This window comes from Schistocerca piceifrons, chromosome 3 (genome assembly GCF_021461385.2).
Source record: "Schistocerca piceifrons isolate TAMUIC-IGC-003096 chromosome 3, iqSchPice1.1, whole genome shotgun sequence".
In the NCBI taxonomy this organism is placed as follows: domain Eukaryota; kingdom Metazoa; phylum Arthropoda; class Insecta; order Orthoptera; family Acrididae; genus Schistocerca; species Schistocerca piceifrons.
In genome coordinates this window covers 601,224,205-601,241,523 of record NC_060140.1, presented here as the reverse complement: position 1 = coordinate 601,241,523, position 17,319 = coordinate 601,224,205, and the positions used below count along the sequence as shown (strand labels likewise).

At 43.1% G+C, this 17,319-nt stretch overlaps 8 non-coding genes across 8 annotated transcripts; all 8 read left to right on the top strand.

Annotated features, from left to right (window-relative positions):
• The first annotated feature begins 2,986 nt into the window (after nucleotides 1–2,986).
• On the top strand, nucleotides 2,987–3,193 carry LOC124790988. The gene has a single exon (XR_007016435.1). It is a non-coding gene; the product is annotated as a small nucleolar RNA U3 (small nucleolar RNA).
• Nucleotides 3,194–4,146: 953 nt separating this feature from the next.
• LOC124791049 lies at nucleotides 4,147–4,265 on the top strand. The gene has a single exon (XR_007016486.1). It is a non-coding gene; the product is annotated as a U5 spliceosomal RNA (small nuclear RNA).
• A 2,410-nt stretch (nucleotides 4,266–6,675) lies between these two features.
• On the top strand, nucleotides 6,676–6,882 carry LOC124790991. The gene has a single exon (XR_007016438.1). It is a non-coding gene; the product is annotated as a small nucleolar RNA U3 (small nucleolar RNA).
• Nucleotides 6,883–7,835: 953 nt separating this feature from the next.
• On the top strand, nucleotides 7,836–7,954 carry LOC124791048. Its single transcript, XR_007016485.1, has one exon. It is a non-coding gene; the product is annotated as a U5 spliceosomal RNA (small nuclear RNA).
• Nucleotides 7,955–10,364: 2,410 nt separating this feature from the next.
• Nucleotides 10,365–10,571, top strand: LOC124790987. The gene has a single exon (XR_007016434.1). It is a non-coding gene; the product is annotated as a small nucleolar RNA U3 (small nucleolar RNA).
• A 953-nt stretch (nucleotides 10,572–11,524) lies between these two features.
• LOC124791047 lies at nucleotides 11,525–11,643 on the top strand. The gene has a single exon (XR_007016484.1). It is a non-coding gene; the product is annotated as a U5 spliceosomal RNA (small nuclear RNA).
• A 2,410-nt stretch (nucleotides 11,644–14,053) lies between these two features.
• LOC124790990 lies at nucleotides 14,054–14,260 on the top strand. The gene has a single exon (XR_007016437.1). It is a non-coding gene; the product is annotated as a small nucleolar RNA U3 (small nucleolar RNA).
• A 953-nt stretch (nucleotides 14,261–15,213) lies between these two features.
• Nucleotides 15,214–15,332, top strand: LOC124791046. The gene has a single exon (XR_007016483.1). It is a non-coding gene; the product is annotated as a U5 spliceosomal RNA (small nuclear RNA).
• The last annotated feature ends 1,987 nt before the right edge of the window (nucleotides 15,333–17,319 follow it).

Below are 17,319 nucleotides of genomic sequence, written 5' to 3'. Positions count from 1 at the left end.
AGAACATTGTGTGAAGTGCACAGAAGTAGCTATTTGAGTATGTATGAAAATGTGAGGTAACCACTGTTACTCCTAAATTTCTGTGGAATAAAGTTTTCTGTATGTGTGTGTGTTTGAAAATCCCAGAGGTTCAAGTTGGTAGTTTATATGTTGCAAGCGAAAAAAGCTTTTTAGTAAACTGAGGCACTAGCATTAGTTTCCTGTTCACTGTGACAAGGAAGCTAGTATAAAAAGTAGTTTGTGGTTTTGCTTGCAAAGAAGTGCTCATGGGATGAAAGCACTGCTTGGGATTATTCTGAGATGATGGGGGGATTGCTAAACATGTAGCATTTTAGTAAGGAGCTTGTCGGAGTAGTTGTATAGTTGTAAAATTATTTGTTATTTTATGAGAAATTTCTTTATTCATAGCACATGGGCCATCATAGTTGAAGCATACAGATTGGCATGGCATGCGTAGGTCTGTAAAATGTCCTGACAGTGATGTTCATAGAGACTTGTTGTGTACTTTGATTCTTCATCTGTTTAACAGTAGACATAAGAAATGTATTAGTGGAGCAAGTAGCTGTGAAATTACTGGTGTATGATTGATAGTATGGACGTGGCGCTGAATGGAAGTGTTTGTTCAGCTGTGGGTGTTTTCATAATTGCCATGTGAGGAAGAGCAATACTCGTGATAGGCGAAAAGAGATACAGAGAGTTTTTTTTTTTTTTTTTTTTTTTTTTTTTTTTTTTTTTTTTTTTTTTTTTCCTTTATTGAATTTCAATTCCCCCCGAAGGGGGCGGGCTGGCAGCAGCTTAGGACGCCGCTCTGCAGCCTACAGGTTTTCTGACAAAGAGCAGGAGAATAAATAATAATAAAAAACAGGCGATAAAATCGGGGACTCATTGAGTAACAAGGTGAAAAGAAAATGGGGAAATGAAAACAAACAACAGAGGGATGATGAAGCGAATAAAAATACATACGGAGCAGACAGGGGAAACAATAGACAATTAAAAAAAAAAAAAACACGGCGACAGTCTGGATTCTGTTCGCAAAGTATATAAAACGCACACCCAGCGACAGCATGGTTTCTGTTCGCAACACAACACTGAATAGTCACTAGAACACAGCACGAAAAAGTCGGCAAAGGTGACACCACAGTCGAGAGCAGGTGGGGGGAAACTGAACAGGAGATGGGGAAACAAAAAGGGGTGGAAAGGTGAGTAAAAGCGAAGGGGGGGGGGGGAACCGGGAAAGGAGCTGATGGAGGATGAGGACCCATAAGAGGGGTGGGGGGCAGACGCGACAGGGACGGGGGTAGGCAGAGGAGGGGAATACAAAAGGACTGGGGGGGAGAAGGGAGGTAGGGAGAGGTGTAGTGGGGAGGAAACAGGACGGAAGGGGGGGGGAAGAGGGAGCCCAGGGAAAGGACAGAGGAAAGGAGGGGGAGGGAGGATCAGAGTTGATAGGAAGGATAAATGGAGGGAGAGAGGGCATCATCCGGGAGGGGGAGTTGACGGAAGCCACCTTGGGAAAGGAGATGGAGGGTGTAGAGATGGAGGGTAGGGGGGACACAACGGTGAAGACGGGGCAGGGGGCGAGGATGGGAGAGGAGAGGAGCAACCAGGGGGTGAGGGGGTTCAAGACGGCGGGAGGTGTAGAGGATGCGGATATGTTCGAGGAAGAGGAGCAGATGGGGGAAAGGAATGAGATCATAGAGGAGCCGCGTGGGGGACGGGAGGCGGATACGGAAGGCGGGGCGGAGTGCATGACGCTCAAGGATCTGGAGGGACTGATAGAATTTGGGGGGGGGGGGGCAGATATCCAGGCAGGACTGGCATAACGGAGGATGGGACAGATTAAGGATTTGTAGGTGTGGAGGATGGTAGAGGGGTGCAACCCCCATGTCCGGCCAGAGAGGAGTTTGAGGAGGCGGTTGTGGGCTTTGGATTGGATGGATCGGAGATGAGGGGTCCAGGTGAGGTGACGGTCAATGGTGAGGCCAAGGTAGGTGAGGGTGGGGGTGAGACGGACAGGACGTGCGCAGACAGTAAGGGAGAAATCCAGGAGCCGGAAGGAGCGAGTGGTACGACCTATGATGATTGCCTGGGTCTTGGAAGGATTGAGTTTCAGGAGCCATTGGTTACACCATGCAGCAAAAAGGTCAAGGTGATTCTGGAGAAGGCGTTGGGACCGTTGGAGGGTAGGAGCGAGGGCGAGGAATGCGGTGTCATCAGCATATTGCAAGAGGTGCACTGGAGGGGGGGGGGGGGTTGGGGCATATCTGCTGTGTACAGGAGGTAGAGGAGAGGGGAGAGGACAGAGCCCTGGGGCACACCGGCAGAGGGGTAGAAGGTGCGGGAATTGGCATGATGGATGGTAACGTAGGAGGGGCGGCGGGAGAGGAAGGAGGCCACCAGACGGATGTAGTTGATAGGAAGGGCGTGATACAGAGAGAAACACATTTGTTGCGAGTATTGTATATCAGCAGCTCCAAGGGCGGGTATCAAGTAAGACGCAAAGTGAAACGAAAGAGGAAGTATGCATGAAAGAGGCCAAATATCGACAAGAGTTCGCACTGTTAGAGTGAGGTGAATGAGCTAGTGCTGTGCGAAAATTTTCGAAGAGAGAGGCGGTTTTAAAGAAAGCACAAGAGTCCTATGAATGCCCTCTTGTGTGTTTCTCTTTCAGTGGCTATTTGGCATGTCTGCTTGCGCCATAGAATGCTACTGTATGTGCCCCAGGCCGCCATCTAGCGGCCGGAGGTGCAAGCGGTGTTTACATACAGTCTCGCCTGAGGCAATGGTCTCTCATTTCGGAACGCAAGAAGCACTGGTAGCGCACAAAATAGCTGAGTGAGATCATGGCGGCCAAGTAAGAGTAGAAGTTGGTTCTTTGCAGAATGTCCGAGCTTGTAAATCGCGAAATGTGAAGAGTGTGTCGTATTCTCGTAGGGCGTGTTGACGGTCTCGTGGCATAAGTAGCGAGCGGTGATAGCTTGCAAGCAAGATCATACTTCACAGGATCATTTCTGTAGTATGTCTTCAACTCTCTCTAGTTCAAAGCTGGAGTAGACGTAACCACGATGATGAGTGGTAGCACTTTCCCTGAGCGTGAGGCTTGCGATCGAGATTCATCGCATCTTGGTTGTAATCGATGATCGTTCACCACATTCTGAGGGATGTGGGAAGGGAATAGCGCTTTCCGAGTGGTGGTTTTATTATATAGATTAGAAGCGTAAGTCATACCTTTGGTATCGGGACACGCGTCGTTGCAGAAATGTCGCTGCAGGTTGTGGAAGGACTTTGATTGCCACATGTCATGAAAGCTTTGTGGAAGTTTCTCGAGTGTCACGGGGACGAGCCATTTGATTTGGCCTGCTCCAAGTGCTAGGCTTGGATGACAACGACGTACTTTTGAGTTACAAGAATGAGTGAGCAACACAAGAAGAGTGCAATTGATGACCATAAAAAGCTGACACACAACACAGTCTTGATAATCACCACTAATGCATGATGTACGAAACATTTAGGAGGAGCACGTTTGGCTAGCAAACATGAATTGAGTGATTTGCAAGGCACTGTTATCTGCAAGAAGGAATGCATGAAATTGGCAAATGAATAAGACTGTTTCAAATACTATCGACAGAAATTTTATTTCTGTTGTCAACTAGTATTAATTAGATGTGTGGGAGTAGGGGGATATTTCCCTTGCACCATACATCTACATACACGTTGCGTCTGATGTGGCCTAGATTTGCGTACAAAGAACTGTCTAGTTGTCAGTTTTTTCAGTGAACGAGTGTGGTAGGGAGGAGAGAGATTAGTGTTAGATGCAGAGCAGTGCGGGCAGTTGTGTGTCGGACGTTGTATGTCGGACGGTGAGTCGCCGACAGGAATTAGGCGTGCTGCCATCTGTCGGCAGGTGAGGTAATGAAGCAGCTTGAATGGTGACAGAAATGATGGAAATAGTTAACTAAAGAGTAATAGCGACGACATTTGGCAGACACGTGTTTCAGCGTTGACAGTTAGTTTGGGGTGTGTGCTTGCATGACAGTGGAAGTCTGTTGACGGTAGAGAAGTAGACAAGACGGAAAGAATTTTCCGCGTTCTCGCGGAGAAGTAATAGAGAAGCAGCCATAAGTATTGAAGTGAGGGCGTTGATCGGCACTCTGGTTTCCCTTCAAAACGAATAAATCTTTCGCCTTTTACTAAAGATTTCCGTGGAGGGGAACATTAAATGAGTCTATAAGGTATTTTTCGTAGTGCTCGGCTATTGCTGAGCCATCATCACAAGTGAAAACGTAATGTAAGTAGCAAGAGGTAGATTGTGTTGTGTGAATGAAGGGCGTGGAGTAGCGGATGACGTTGGTTCAGGCAGATATTTGTTTTTTTAAAATTTGAAATTGTAATAGGCCGTGTCGTAGTATAATGAAACAAGTACATTTGCCCTGAAATGGCGTGCAGTGTGTTAGACGATTGTGTAAAGAGAGAGCTACAGGACTACCTGGAAACACTTGGTGAACCCTTGCCGTACCTCAGTTCTAGATGATTTGAGAGTGTTTACTTGCACTGCAGTTGCACAACAGCATATAAACTGATATTTGGAAGTGAATGATGAATGATAGGCTTTGTAAGAAATACTGGTATGTGATTAGTAGATTATGTTTTGAAACCCAAAATTATTTTTACCACAGAAGTTTGTGATTTGTAGGTATGATGTGAGTGAGCTTTGGGCCGAAGATGGTGGTTAGTTGGGCAGGATAAGTATTTAAATGGTTTTCAATAGAGTGGATATTAGTGACACTGGCTTGTTGCCATAATGTGTTTGTTCATAACAGTGTACTCAGTTGTGTAGAAGATTTAGGTGAGAAAGAGACAGTTGTTGAATATGACATAAATAGCTAGAAATGAAGTAAGTAGCAATTTCCTGCTAGGTGTAGTTTGGGTATGGTGTGTCTCAGTGAGAGAGAAATCTTGAAATTGAAGGGTTGTTCCTAGCTACAGTCTTGGAAACTATGTATCTGCTGTTGACTCCAATGTTTTCAAGATTACTTGTGTACAAAATTGGGCAGACTTTGCAGTTTCTTCTTCAGTAGATCAGTGGAAGGTGGTGCAGATAATGGTAAAAATGTTCAGTGCCTCCTGTGAGTTGTTGATGCTGCTTGTCTTTTAAGTAAAATAGATAGGGGCTCTTGATTGACCCAGCCATACACAGAGCTGGTGCATACTTGGCTTGAGAAGACTTTGGTCAGTAAATGATGAAATACCAACACAGTGCTCACAACAAAGCTCCTTTCCCTGCATTCTAGTTTCCCTCGGGTATAGAGTGACATGATATTGGCAGAGGATGTGCAGATAATCACTTTGATCAGGCTGTTTGTTTTTTTAATGCTCTTTTACCAGAATCCATGCATAGTGATAACTGTGTTCTCTGGTGGAACACGATGAGAACATTGTGTGAAGTGCACGGAAGTAGCTATTTGAGTATGTATGAAAATGTGAGGTAACCACTGTTACTCCTAAATTTCTGTGGAATAAAGTTTTCTGTATGTGTGTGTGTTTGAAAATCCCAGAGGTTCAAGTTGGTAGTTTATATGTTGCAAGCGAAAAAAGCTTTTTAGTAAACTGAGGCACTAGCATTAGTTTCCTGTTCACTGTGACAAGGAAGCTAGTATAAAAAGTAGTTTGTGGTTTTGCTTGCAAAGAAGTGCTCATGGGATGAAAGCACTGCTTGGGATTATTCTGAGATGATGGGGGGATTGCTAAACATGTAGCATTTTAGTAAGGAGCTTGTCGGAGTAGTTGTATAGTTGTAAAATTATTTGTTATTTTATGAGAAATTTCTTTATTCATAGCACATGGGCCATCATAGTTGAAGCATACAGATTGGCATGGCATGCGTAGGTCTGTAAAATGTCCTGACAGTGATGTTCATAGAGACTTGTTGTGTACTTTGATTCTTCATCTGTTTAACAGTAGACATAAGAAATGTATTAGTGGAGCAAGTAGCTGTGAAATTACTGGTGTATGATTGATAGTATGGACGTGGCGCTGAATGGAAGTGTTTGTTCAGCTGTGGGTGTTTTCATAATTGCCATGTGAGGAAGAGCAATACTCGTGATAGGCGAAAAGAGATACAGAGAGAAACACATTTGTTGCGAGTATTGTATATCAGCAGCTCCAAGGGCGGGTATCAAGTAAGACGCAAAGTGAAACGAAAGAGGAAGTATGCATGAAAGAGGCCAAATATCGACAAGAGTTCGCACTGTTAGAGTGAGGTGAATGAGCTAGTGCTGTGCGAAAATTTTCGAAGAGAGAGGCGGTTTTAAAGAAAGCACAAGAGTCCTATGAATGCCCTCTTGTGTGTTTCTCTTTCAGTGGCTATTTGGCATGTCTGCTTGCGCCATAGAATGCTACTGTATGTGCCCCAGGCCGCCATCTAGCGGCCGGAGGTGCAAGCGGTGTTTACATACAGTCTCGCCTGAGGCAATGGTCTCTCATTTCGGAACGCAAGAAGCACTGGTAGCGCACAAAATAGCTGAGTGAGATCATGGCGGCCAAGTAAGAGTAGAAGTTGGTTCTTTGCAGAATGTCCGAGCTTGTAAATCGCGAAATGTGAAGAGTGTGTCGTATTCTCGTAGGGCGTGTTGACGGTCTCGTGGCATAAGTAGCGAGCGGTGATAGCTTGCAAGCAAGATCATACTTCACAGGATCATTTCTGTAGTATGTCTTCAACTCTCTCTAGTTCAAAGCTGGAGTAGACGTAACCACGATGATGAGTGGTAGCACTTTCCCTGAGCGTGAGGCTTGCGATCGAGATTCATCGCATCTTGGTTGTAATCGATGATCGTTCACCACATTCTGAGGGATGTGGGAAGGGAACAGCGCTTTCCGAGTGGTGGTTTTATTATATAGATTAGAAGCGTAAGTCATACCTTTGGTATCGGGACACGCATCGTTGCAGAAATGTCGCTGCAGGTTGTGGAAGGACTTTGATTGCCACATGTCATGAAAGCTTTGTGGAAGTTTCTCGAGTGTCACGGGGACGAGCCATTTGATTTGGCCTGCTCCAAGTGCTAGGCTTGGATGACAACGACGTACTTTTGAGTTACAAGAATGAGTGAGCAACACAAGAAGAGTGCAATTGATGACCATAAAAAGCTGACACACAACACAGTCTTGATAATCACCACTAATGCATGATGTACGAAACATTTAGGAGGAGCACGTTTGGCTAGCAAACATGAATTGAGTGATTTGCAAGGCACTGTTATCTGCAAGAAGGAATGCATGAAATTGGCAAATGAATAAGACTGGTTCAAATACTATCGACAGAAATTTTATTTCTGTTGTCAACTAGTATTAATTAGATGTGTGGGAGTAGGGGGATATTTCCCTTGCACCATACATCTACATACACGTTGCGTCTGATGTGGCCTAGATTTGCGTACAAAGAACTGTCTAGTTGTCAGTTTTTTCAGTGAACGAGTGTGGTAGGGAGGAGAGAGATTAGTGTTAGATGCAGAGCAGTGCGGGCAGTTGTGTGTCGGACGTTGTATGTCGGACGGTGAGTCGCCGACAGGAATTAGGCGTGCTGCCATCTGTCGGCAGGTGAGGTAATGAAGCAGCTTGAATGGTGACAGAAATGATGGAAATAGTTAACTAAAGAGTAATAGCGACGACATTTGGCAGACACGTGTTTCAGCGTTGACAGTTAGTTTGGGGTGTGTGCTTGCATGACAGTGGAAGTCTGTTGACGGTAGAGAAGTAGACAAGACGGAAAGAATTTTCCGCGTTCTCGCGGAGAAGTAATAGAGAAGCAGCCATAAGTATTGAAGTGAGGGCGTTGATCGGCACTCTGGTTTCCCTTCAAAACGAATAAATCTTTCGCCTTTTACTAAAGATTTCCGTGGAGGGGAACATTAAATGAGTCTATAAGGTATTTTTCGTAGTGCTCGGCTATTGCTGAGCCATCATCACAAGTGAAAACGTAATGTAAGTAGCAAGAGGTAGATTGTGTTGTGTGAATGAAGGGCGTGGAGTAGCGGATGACGTTGGTTCAGGCAGATATTTGTTTTTTTAAAATTTGAAATTGTAATAGGCCGTGTCGTAGTATAATGAAACAAGTACATTTGCCCTGAAATGGCGTGCAGTGTGTTAGACGATTGTGTAAAGAGAGAGCTACAGGACTACCTGGAAACACTTGGTGAACCCTTGCCGTACCTCAGTTCTAGATGATTTGAGAGTGTTTACTTGCACTGCAGTTGCACAACAGCATATAAACTGATATTTGGAAGTGAATGATGAATGATAGGCTTTGTAAGAAATACTGGTATGTGATTAGTAGATTATGTTTTGAAACCCAAAATTATTTTTACCACAGAAGTTTGTGATTTGTAGGTATGATGTGAGTGAGCTTTGGGCCGAAGATGGTGGTTAGTTGGGCAGGATAAGTATTTAAATGGTTTTCAATAGAGTGGATATTAGTGACACTGGCTTGTTGCCATAATGTGTTTGTTCATAACAGTGTACTCAGTTGTGTAGAAGATTTAGGTGAGAAAGAGACAGTTGTTGAATATGACATAAATAGCTAGAAATGAAGTAAGTAGCAATTTCCTGCTAGGTGTAGTTTGGGTATGGTGTGTCTCAGTGAGAGAGAAATCTTGAAATTGAAGGGTTGTTCCTAGCTACAGTCTTGGAAACTATGTATCTGCTGTTGACTCCAATGTTTTCAAGATTACTTGTGTACAAAATTGGGCAGACTTTGCAGTTTCTTCTTCAGTAGATCAGTGGATGGTGGTGCAGATAATGGTAAAAATGTTCAGTGCCTCCTGTGAGTTGTTGATGGTGCTTGTCTTTTAAGTAAAATTGATAGGGGCTCTTGATTGACCCAGCCATACACAGAGCTGGTGCATACTTGGCTTGAGAAGACTTTGGTCAGTAAATGATGAAATACCAACACAGTGCTCACAACAAAGCTCCTTTCCCTGCATTCTAGTTTCCCTCGGGTATAGAGTGACATGATATTGGCAGAGGATGTGCAGATAATCACTTTGATCAGGCTGTTTGTTTTTTTAATGCTCTTTTACCAGAATCCATGCATAGTGATAACTGTGTTCTCTGGTGGAACACGATGAGAACATTGTGTGAAGTGCACGGAAGTAGCTATTTGAGTATGTATGAAAATGTGAGGTAACCACTGTTACTCCTAAATTTCTGTGGAATAAAGTTTTCTGTATGTGTGTGTGTTTGAAAATCCCAGAGGTTCAAGTTGGTAGTTTATATGTTGCAAGCGAAAAAAGCTTTTTAGTAAACTGAGGCACTAGCATTAGTTTCCTGTTCACTGTGACAAGGAAGCTAGTATAAAAAGTAGTTTGCGGTTTTGCAAGCAAAGAAGTGCTCATGGGATGAAAGCACTGCTTGGGATTATTCTGAGATGATGGGGGGATTGCTAAACATGTAGCATTTTAGTAAGGAGCTTGTCGGAGTAGTTGTATAGTTGTAAAATTATTTGTTATTTTATGAGAAATTTCTTTATTCATAACACATGGGCCATCATAGTTGAAGCATACAGATTGGCATGGCATGCGTAGGTCTGTAAAATGTCCTGACAGTGATGTTCATAGAGACTTGTTGTGTACTTTGATTCTTCATCTGTTTAACAGTAGACATAAGAAATGTATTAGTGGAGCAAGTAGCTGTGAAATTACTGGTGTATGATTGATAGTATGGACGTGGCGCTGAATGGAAGTGTTTGTTCAGCTGTGGGTGTTTTCATAATTGCCATGTGAGGAAGAGCAATACTCGTGATAGGCGAAAAGAGATACAGAGAGAAACACATTTGTTGCGAGTATTGTATATCAGCAGCTCCAAGGGCGGGTATCAAGTAAGACGCAAAGTGAAACGAAAGAGGAAGTATGCATGAAAGAGGCCAAATATCGACAAGAGTTCGCACTGTTAGAGTGAGGTGAATGAGCTAGTGCTGTGCGAAAATTTTCGAAGAGAGAGGCGGTTTTAAAGAAAGCACAAGAGTCCTATGAATGCCCTCTTGTGTGTTTCTCTTTCAGTGGCTATTTGGCATGTCTGCTTGCGCCATAGAATGCTACTGTATGTGCCCCAGGCCGCCATCTAGCGGCCGGAGGTGCAAGCGGTGTTTACATACAGTCTCGCCTGAGGCAATGGTCTCTCATTTCGGAACGCAAGAAGCACTGGTAGCGCACAAAATAGCTGAGTGAGATCATGGCGGCCAAGTAAGAGTAGAAGTTGGTTCTTTGCAGAATGTCCGAGCTTGTAAATCGCGAAATGTGAAGAGTGTGTCGTATTCTCGTAGGGCGTGTTGACGGTCTCGTGGCATAAGTAGCGAGCGGTGATAGCTTGCAAGCAAGATCATACTTCACAGGATCATTTCTGTAGTATGTCTTCAACTCTCTCTAGTTCAAAGCTGGAGTAGACGTAACCACGATGATGAGTGGTAGCACTTTCCCTGAGCGTGAGGCTTGCGATCGAGATTCATCGCATCTTGGTTGTAATCGATGATCGTTCACCACATTCTGAGGGATGTGGGAAGGGAATAGCGCTTTCCGAGTGGTGGTTTTATTATATAGATTAGAAGCGTAAGTCATACCTTTGGTATCGGGACACGCGTCGTTGCAGAAATGTCGCTGCAGGTTGTGGAAGGACTTTGATTGCCACATGTCATGAAAGCTTTGTGGAAGTTTCTCGAGTGTCACGGGGACGAGCCATTTGATTTGGCCTGCTCCAAGTGCTAGGCTTGGATGACAACGACGTACTTTTGAGTTACAAGAATGAGTGAGCAACACAAGAAGAGTGCAATTGATGACCATAAAAAGCTGACACACAACACAGTCTTGATAATCACCACTAATGCATGATGTACGAAACATTTAGGAGGAGCACGTTTGGCTAGCAAACATGAATTGAGTGATTTGCAAGGCACTGTTATCTGCAAGAAGGAATGCATGAAATTGGCAAATGAATAAGACTGTTTCAAATACTATCGACAGAAATTTTATTTCTGTTGTCAACTAGTATTAATTAGATGTGTGGGAGTAGGGGGATATTTCCCTTGCACCATACATCTACATACACGTTGCGTCTGATGTGGCCTAGATTTGCGTACAAAGAACTGTCTAGTTGTCAGTTTTTTCAGTGAACGAGTGTGGTAGGGAGGAGAGAGATTAGTGTTAGATGCAGAGCAGTGCGGGCAGTTGTGTGTCGGACGTTGTATGTCGGACGGTGAGTCGCCGACAGGAATTAGGCGTGCTGCCATCTGTCGGCAGGTGAGGTAATGAAGCAGCTTGAATGGTGACAGAAATGATGGAAATAGTTAACTAAAGAGTAATAGCGACGACATTTGGCAGACACGTGTTTCAGCGTTGACAGTTAGTTTGGGGTGTGTGCTTGCATGACAGTGGAAGTCTGTTGACGGTAGAGAAGTAGACAAGACGGAAAGAATTTTCCGCGTTCTCGCGGAGAAGTAATAGAGAAGCAGCCATAAGTATTGAAGTGAGGGCGTTGATCGGCACTCTGGTTTCCCTTCAAAACGAATAAATCTTTCGCCTTTTACTAAAGATTTCCGTGGAGGGGAACATTAAATGAGTCTATAAGGTATTTTTCGTAGTGCTCGGCTATTGCTGAGCCATCATCACAAGTGAAAACGTAATGTAAGTAGCAAGAGGTAGATTGTGTTGTGTGAATGAAGGGCGTGGAGTAGCGGATGACGTTGGTTCAGGCAGATATTTGTTTTTTTAAAATTTGAAATTGTAATAGGCCGTGTCGTAGTATAATGAAACAAGTACATTTGCCCTGAAATGGCGTGCAGTGTGTTAGACGATTGTGTAAAGAGAGAGCTACAGGACTACCTGGAAACACTTGGTGAACCCTTGCCGTACCTCAGTTCTAGATGATTTGAGAGTGTTTACTTGCACTGCAGTTGCACAACAGCATATAAACTGATATTTGGAAGTGAATGATGAATGATAGGCTTTGTAAGAAATACTGGTATGTGATTAGTAGATTATGTTTTGAAACCCAAAATTATTTTTACCACAGAAGTTTGTGATTTGTAGGTATGATGTGAGTGAGCTTTGGGCCGAAGATGGTGGTTAGTTGGGCAGGATAAGTATTTAAATGGTTTTCAATAGAGTGGATATTAGTGACACTGGCTTGTTGCCATAATGTGTTTGTTCATAACAGTGTACTCAGTTGTGTAGAAGATTTAGGTGAGAAAGAGACAGTTGTTGAATATGACATAAATAGCTAGAAATGAAGTAAGTAGCAATTTCCTGCTAGGTGTAGTTTGGGTATGGTGTGTCTCAGTGAGAGAGAAATCTTGAAATTGAAGGGTTGTTCCTAGCTACAGTCTTGGAAACTATGTATCTGCTGTTGACTCCAATGTTTTCAAGATTACTTGTGTACAAAATTGGGCAGACTTTGCAGTTTCTTCTTCAGTAGATCAGTGGAAGGTGGTGCAGATAATGGTAAAAATGTTCAGTGCCTCCTGTGAGTTGTTGATGCTGCTTGTCTTTTAAGTAAAATAGATAGGGGCTCTTGATTGACCCAGCCATACACAGAGCTGGTGCATACTTGGCTTGAGAAGACTTTGGTCAGTAAATGATGAAATACCAACACAGTGCTCACAACAAAGCTCCTTTCCCTGCATTCTAGTTTCCCTCGGGTATAGAGTGACATGATATTGGCAGAGGATGTGCAGATAATCACTTTGATCAGGCTGTTTGTTTTTTTAATGCTCTTTTACCAGAATCCATGCATAGTGATAACTGTGTTCTCTGGTGGAACACGATGAGAACATTGTGTGAAGTGCACGGAAGTAGCTATTTGAGTATGTATGAAAATGTGAGGTAACCACTGTTACTCCTAAATTTCTGTGGAATAAAGTTTTCTGTATGTGTGTGTGTTTGAAAATCCCAGAGGTTCAAGTTGGTAGTTTATATGTTGCAAGCGAAAAAAGCTTTTTAGTAAACTGAGGCACTAGCATTAGTTTCCTGTTCACTGTGACAAGGAAGCTAGTATAAAAAGTAGTTTGTGGTTTTGCTTGCAAAGAAGTGCTCATGGGATGAAAGCACTGCTTGGGATTATTCTGAGATGATGGGGGGATTGCTAAACATGTAGCATTTTAGTAAGGAGCTTGTCGGAGTAGTTGTATAGTTGTAAAATTATTTGTTATTTTATGAGAAATTTCTTTATTCATAGCACATGGGCCATCATAGTTGAAGCATACAGATTGGCATGGCATGCGTAGGTCTGTAAAATGTCCTGACAGTGATGTTCATAGAGACTTGTTGTGTACTTTGATTCTTCATCTGTTTAACAGTAGACATAAGAAATGTATTAGTGGAGCAAGTAGCTGTGAAATTACTGGTGTATGATTGATAGTATGGACGTGGCGCTGAATGGAAGTGTTTGTTCAGCTGTGGGTGTTTTCATAATTGCCATGTGAGGAAGAGCAATACTCGTGATAGGCGAAAAGAGATACAGAGAGAAACACATTTGTTGCGAGTATTGTATATCAGCAGCTCCAAGGGCGGGTATCAAGTAAGACGCAAAGTGAAACGAAAGAGGAAGTATGCATGAAAGAGGCCAAATATCGACAAGAGTTCGCACTGTTAGAGTGAGGTGAATGAGCTAGTGCTGTGCGAAAATTTTCGAAGAGAGAGGCGGTTTTAAAGAAAGCACAAGAGTCCTATGAATGCCCTCTTGTGTGTTTCTCTTTCAGTGGCTATTTGGCATGTCTGCTTGCGCCATAGAATGCTACTGTATGTGCCCCAGGCCGCCATCTAGCGGCCGGAGGTGCAAGCGGTGTTTACATACAGTCTCGCCTGAGGCAATGGTCTCTCATTTCGGAACGCAAGAAGCACTGGTAGCGCACAAAATAGCTGAGTGAGATCATGGCGGCCAAGTAAGAGTAGAAGTTGGTTCTTTGCAGAATGTCCGAGCTTGTAAATCGCGAAATGTGAAGAGTGTGTCGTATTCTCGTAGGGCGTGTTGACGGTCTCGTGGCATAAGTAGCGAGCGGTGATAGCTTGCAAGCAAGATCATACTTCACAGGATCATTTCTGTAGTATGTCTTCAACTCTCTCTAGTTCAAAGCTGGAGTAGACGTAACCACGATGATGAGTGGTAGCACTTTCCCTGAGCGTGAGGCTTGCGATCGAGATTCATCGCATCTTGGTTGTAATCGATGATCGTTCACCACATTCTGAGGGATGTGGGAAGGGAACAGCGCTTTCCGAGTGGTGGTTTTATTATATAGATTAGAAGCGTAAGTCATACCTTTGGTATCGGGACACGCATCGTTGCAGAAATGTCGCTGCAGGTTGTGGAAGGACTTTGATTGCCACATGTCATGAAAGCTTTGTGGAAGTTTCTCGAGTGTCACGGGGACGAGCCATTTGATTTGGCCTGCTCCAAGTGCTAGGCTTGGATGACAACGACGTACTTTTGAGTTACAAGAATGAGTGAGCAACACAAGAAGAGTGCAATTGATGACCATAAAAAGCTGACACACAACACAGTCTTGATAATCACCACTAATGCATGATGTACGAAACATTTAGGAGGAGCACGTTTGGCTAGCAAACATGAATTGAGTGATTTGCAAGGCACTGTTATCTGCAAGAAGGAATGCATGAAATTGGCAAATGAATAAGACTGGTTCAAATACTATCGACAGAAATTTTATTTCTGTTGTCAACTAGTATTAATTAGATGTGTGGGAGTAGGGGGATATTTCCCTTGCACCATACATCTACATACACGTTGCGTCTGATGTGGCCTAGATTTGCGTACAAAGAACTGTCTAGTTGTCAGTTTTTTCAGTGAACGAGTGTGGTAGGGAGGAGAGAGATTAGTGTTAGATGCAGAGCAGTGCGGGCAGTTGTGTGTCGGACGTTGTATGTCGGACGGTGAGTCGCCGACAGGAATTAGGCGTGCTGCCATCTGTCGGCAGGTGAGGTAATGAAGCAGCTTGAATGGTGACAGAAATGATGGAAATAGTTAACTAAAGAGTAATAGCGACGACATTTGGCAGACACGTGTTTCAGCGTTGACAGTTAGTTTGGGGTGTGTGCTTGCATGACAGTGGAAGTCTGTTGACGGTAGAGAAGTAGACAAGACGGAAAGAATTTTCCGCGTTCTCGCGGAGAAGTAATAGAGAAGCAGCCATAAGTATTGAAGTGAGGGCGTTGATCGGCACTCTGGTTTCCCTTCAAAACGAATAAATCTTTCGCCTTTTACTAAAGATTTCCGTGGAGGGGAACATTAAATGAGTCTATAAGGTATTTTTCGTAGTGCTCGGCTATTGCTGAGCCATCATCACAAGTGAAAACGTAATGTAAGTAGCAAGAGGTAGATTGTGTTGTGTGAATGAAGGGCGTGGAGTAGCGGATGACGTTGGTTCAGGCAGATATTTGTTTTTTTAAAATTTGAAATTGTAATAGGCCGTGTCGTAGTATAATGAAACAAGTACATTTGCCCTGAAATGGCGTGCAGTGTGTTAGACGATTGTGTAAAGAGAGAGCTACAGGACTACCTGGAAACACTTGGTGAACCCTTGCCGTACCTCAGTTCTAGATGATTTGAGAGTGTTTACTTGCACTGCAGTTGCACAACAGCATATAAACTGATATTTGGAAGTGAATGATGAATGATAGGCTTTGTAAGAAATACTGGTATGTGATTAGTAGATTATGTTTTGAAACCCAAAATTATTTTTACCACAGAAGTTTGTGATTTGTAGGTATGATGTGAGTGAGCTTTGGGCCGAAGATGGTGGTTAGTTGGGCAGGATAAGTATTTAAATGGTTTTCAATAGAGTGGATATTAGTGACACTGGCTTGTTGCCATAATGTGTTTGTTCATAACAGTGTACTCAGTTGTGTAGAAGATTTAGGTGAGAAAGAGACAGTTGTTGAATATGACATAAATAGCTAGAAATGAAGTAAGTAGCAATTTCCTGCTAGGTGTAGTTTGGGTATGGTGTGTCTCAGTGAGAGAGAAATCTTGAAATTGAAGGGTTGTTCCTAGCTACAGTCTTGGAAACTATGTATCTGCTGTTGACTCCAATGTTTTCAAGATTACTTGTGTACAAAATTGGGCAGACTTTGCAGTTTCTTCTTCAGTAGATCAGTGGATGGTGGTGCAGATAATGGTAAAAATGTTCAGTGCCTCCTGTGAGTTGTTGATGGTGCTTGTCTTTTAAGTAAAATTGATAGGGGCTCTTGATTGACCCAGCCATACACAGAGCTGGTGCATACTTGGCTTGAGAAGACTTTGGTCAGTAAATGATGAAATACCAACACAGTGCTCACAACAAAGCTCCTTTCCCTGCATTCTAGTTTCCCTCGGGTATAGAGTGACATGATATTGGCAGAGGATGTGCAGATAATCACTTTGATCAGGCTGTTTGTTTTTTTAATGCTCTTTTACCAGAATCCATGCATAGTGATAACTGTGTTCTCTGGTGGAACACGATGAGAACATTGTGTGAAGTGCACGGAAGTAGCTATTTGAGTATGTATGAAAATGTGAGGTAACCACTGTTACTCCTAAATTTCTGTGGAATAAAGTTTTCTGTATGTGTGTGTGTTTGAAAATCCCAGAGGTTCAAGTTGGTAGTTTATATGTTGCAAGCGAAAAAAGCTTTTTAGTAAACTGAGGCACTAGCATTAGTTTCCTGTTCACTGTGACAAGGAAGCTAGTATAAAAAGTAGTTTGCGGTTTTGCAAGCAAAGAAGTGCTCATGGGATGAAAGCACTGCTTGGGATTATTCTGAGATGATGGGGGGATTGCTAAACATGTAGCATTTTAGTAAGGAGCTTGTCGGAGTAGTTGTATAGTTGTAAAATTATTTGTTATTTTATGAGAAATTTCTTTATTCATAACACATGGGCCATCATAGTTGAAGCATACAGATTGGCATGGCATGCGTAGGTCTGTAAAATGTCCTGACAGTGATGTTCATAGAGACTTGTTGTGTACTTTGATTCTTCATCTGTTTAACAGTAGACATAAGAAATGTATTAGTGGAGCAAGTAGCTGTGAAATTACTGGTGTATGATTGATAGTATGGACGTGGCGCTGAATGGAAGTGTTTGTTCAGCTGTGGGTGTTTTCATAATTGCCATGTGAGGAAGAGCAATACTCGTGATAGGCGAAAAGAGATACAGAGAGAAACACATTTGTTGCGAGTATTGTATATCAGCAGCTCCAAGGGCGGGTATCAAGTAAGACGCAAAGTGAAACGAAAGAGGAAGTATGCATGAAAGAGGCCAAATATCGACAAGAGTTCGCACTGTT